The following is a 4,126-nucleotide window of genomic DNA, read 5'->3' on the forward strand; positions in this document are numbered from 1 at the left end:
GCCGCCCTTATTAGAATAGCTGACTGTGGGAAAGAAAAGAAGAAGGCAGGTCAGAAAAACGTCATACATAGAGCTGGGACATAGCAGCTGAACAAATGCAGGGGGAAGGAAAAGGGAACAAAAAGGCAGCTTCAAAAGAATTGAGTCCCTGAAAGAAAATCGGAACACTGGAAGATTTGGGGGGATGGAGATTGAAGTGTTTCATCAAACAGAAGGATGAGTTCCTGTCCCCAGATGGATTTAAAAGACCAGCACTAGAGGAACAGTTTCTAAATGCAAAAATGATATTCCTGAAGGCCAAGTTGCTGAAAATAGCCACCTTGGACTGGGCAGGTTCTCCAGGCTTGGAAATATCCGGGAAATTTAAAGACGTGCGCCACCTCCCGCCCCCAACAAACCAAATTTGTTGGGGGTGAGGGGAAGTTGACCTGGATTTAGAAAGCTCCCTCAGAGGGTTCTGATGCATAGTCATGTTTGAGAGCCTTTATCTGGCTTATCCCATCCTGGACAACCCCTAGCCCACCTCAGACCGAGTAACTCTCCTGAGCCTTAAAAGGGTAATTTCAGATTCCAGTTTTGCTTCCACCCTGGCAGGGAGTGTAAGTCAGGCAAACTGATAGCTGTTCCAAGTGTCCTCCCCTACCCATACTGGGTGATGACATGAGCCGAATATAATCATTCACAACCCTTGTCTGTACAGCTGGCATGTCACTTAGCTTAATGACAGAACACTGGTGTTTCAACTCAAGGAATCTAAGAAAGCAATAAAATGGGTTTTACAAATTGTTAGGAAGGCAGCGAAGACCTTGGAACTGCAATTTACTAAGCATTGCTTTAGATTATTTTGCATTCTCTAGCCATGATTCTAACCAGCAGCTGGGAAAGCCAAACAGGCAGTGTATCATGTGGAGGGTATTTCATGCCTGCTGAGTGCACACTGTGTGTTGGGGAGGTGGCTGGAGGCTCCTGGAGCTGCTTTGGGATGGGAAGGGTTGTGATTGTTCTGAGCACGTGTCCTTCCTGTGAGGCAACTGTTAATCATGCTTCCTCCATGACTCTTTCAACCTATGGGCTCTGACTGGTCTGCGGTGGCCATTAGCAAGGGATCCCCTTCTTCTTTACTCTGGAACATCTATCCCCAGAAAGCAAGAAGGAGGAAATGTGGGAAAGCAAAACAAGTCCTTTAAAAAGCTAGGATTGGTGCCTGGTTTCTGTAGTTCTCTGTCTGATTTCTTTTCCTGGCTTATTTCCTGGTTCCTCTTAATCCTTGAGAATGTACTTCTTGAGCAGCCATTTTATAAGGAAAGACTGTGGTGTCCCTCCACCACCCTGCTTTCCCAAGCCCAGGAGTCTCAGGAATGATAATATAAAGGGACCCCGTCCATCTTTGAAAGGGGCGGAAACAGCAGGAAGCTGGAGCAGGCAAAGATGAGACAGGTTCCTTTTGCTGTGAGCAACATTGATGGGCATGATGATCAGGAGCAGAATGCCAGCCACCAGCAATTATGCCAGGCAGGAGAGCAAACACTGAAATCCTGTTGGCAGACCCAGCAGGACCATCACACTGTGGCCAAAGCAAACAGGGCAGGTCTACTGCAATGGACTCTCACTTCCAGGTGGATCAGGCAGAGGGTGAGACTGAACTAGCTGAGGCCACAGGTCAAGGCACCAAAGAGCCATGGGGATGCTCATCCCTGGGCTGCTCTCTTTGTTCTCCTTGCCATGGTCCCCTTTCAATTTTGCACAGGCCAAAGCAAGTCTGATGATGACAGAGTATTTCACGTGTATTACTTTGTTTATTCCCCATCTTACAGATGAGAAAACTGAGACCAGGGGACATGAAATACATATATAGAGCCAGAACTTAGTCTGGGGACCTCTGACTCAGTGCCTGCTGCACTTCTCATTCCCTCCATCCTCCTCCTTCACCCCACACTCTCCCATGTCAATTCCCACAGTCACTTCACGCACAGAGCTCCCACAGTCTAAACGGGTGGTGATTTCTTTCCATTTTCTAGCTGAGAAGCAGAGGCTCAAAGGAGGAGGGGGATTATTTTTGTTTTTAGACCAGGAAATAGCTAGTTGACATGCTTGATTCTGTCTGTCACACCCACTAACACAAACATAGGCACAGTGAAATGAATATGATTATAAATATTTTTAATTATTTGCATATTTATTTAAACATGAAAGATCCAAATCAAGATCTCTGGTTTTCGTGTTATAATTTGGTTGTATTTGGACATAGTCTGAATAGACTCTCATAACTGGCTGTGTCTGGGTGTCTCTAGGGCCCAATGTTCCTGTGAAAATTCATATCCCTTGCTTCCTGGTTGGGAAATTTATAGAGATGCACAGTAGCTATATTCATGTCTGGTGGGGGAACTAGATTCCTACTGAGAGAAGAAAAGCCAGCTGTTGGATTGGCCGTCCTTTTCTGGGTCCCCTTTCTTCAGCAAATTTCCCGGTTGTTTGAAATTTCCTGATTCGCCAATATCCTTGTTTGAGGAGACGGGGCGGACAGGAGAAGAAAAGACTCGTGGACCCTATAACCAGTCCTTTCCCCCCTAGCATTTTGATTTGCTCTGCTTCTGGGGACCCCGCAGGGAAATGCCATTCCTCAGAAGGGGCCAGAGAGAGTGGAGGTGGGGGGCGTGAATGGAGCGTGTCCTCCATTTCCCTGTCTCTGGAGAGAGGACTTAGAGAGCAGGCTGGGGCTGGGGGTCCCGAGGAGAGAGCGAGGCTTGTGAGGGTCTGGCTTGGAGGTTCTTTTGAAGAAGGTCCGCGGGGGAAGGTGTATCCATCCGGGCGGCGAATGTGCCGGCAATGGGAGATTAGAACGCGCGGAGAAGAAAACCTCACTCCCAGGCCCGGGTTGCTGTTTCAAGAGACCCGAGAAGCAGGGCTGACTCCGGGCACTGAGCCCCGCGCTCCTTGGCGGAGAAAATTTGCGGATCGACCTTCACTCCCTGAGTCCTCCCCGGATACCGCACCTTGCACGCGCTGTCCCGCCCTAGAGTAACCTGCTCCGGCGCCAGGACCAGGGACCCGGCACCCGGGCCGCGGGGCCAAAGGGCACCCGCAGAGAAGCCGGGCCTTCGCTCCAGCGGGGTCCAAGGAAGATCCGCCTAGGGCTGGAAGTAGCAGGACAAAGATTGGGCGAGACGCCCCAGCAGAAATGCTCAGGACAGGGCACCACAGCCGGTTACCAGGCACACTCCTCTCCCTCCGCTCCCTGCTCCACCCCGCCCCATACCCGGCGTTTTGTGCTCGAATACCCCAAACCCTCGGAGGTAAAGTCGGTTCCCCAGGGGGAGCGTGAAATGGGCTTCCTCCCGTATCTATTTAAGAATATGCGTCGCCGCTTTTTATTTAGCCCATATCACGTGCCAGGCACTGGGGCGAAGCCCTTTATTGTCCCCCAAACCACCTGATGAGGGGGAGCTACCATCCCCGTTTACAGATGAAATAACTGGACCCAAGAGGCAGAGTGAACCAATATGTGTCAGAGGCAAGATTGAACATGGCTAGGACTCAAAGGCCATGCACATGGGACTTCTGGGAGGCCCTTCCCAGACCATGGTTGCTTGCAATTGAACTGCTTGGTCTGAATTTGTTTTTAGTTTGGAGATCAGTGTAAGGCCACACAGGGAACAGAGCTGTCAGGTCCATTGTGGTCACCTCCATTCTGTCTTTGTTTCCATCAGGCCTCCAGAGGAAGTTAAGGTGAGAATGACAGTTAGGCCAGTTTTACAGTGTGAAACGGAGGCTTGGTGATGTCCAGGTCACAGCTATTCCCAGTTCCAAGGAAGATCTTATGATATCCTAAACCCAGAAAGAGCTTTCAGCCAGGCCACTCACCTGAATTATTTTCATCTCCGAAGTAAATGGTGTACTGAAAATGCAGACTCTTAGACATGTCTCTGCTTACAGTAGCTACGATTTACTAGAATCTGCCTCTTCTCAGAGCCAGTGGATCTCTTGGTGTAGGGGCCTACCGCCTGGACCCAGAGCTCTCTCCTTCCTTCCCTCCCTCCCTCCCCTTTCCTCCCTCTCTGCTTTCCTTCTTTCTGCTCAGTGGGATGTGGAGAAGAGTGGCATTGGGTGTGACTTTCCCTATGATTCA

This window comes from Pteropus vampyrus, unplaced genomic scaffold (genome assembly GCF_000151845.1).
Source record: "Pteropus vampyrus isolate Shadow unplaced genomic scaffold, Pvam_2.0 Scaffold486, whole genome shotgun sequence".
Taxonomy (NCBI): domain Eukaryota; kingdom Metazoa; phylum Chordata; class Mammalia; order Chiroptera; family Pteropodidae; genus Pteropus; species Pteropus vampyrus.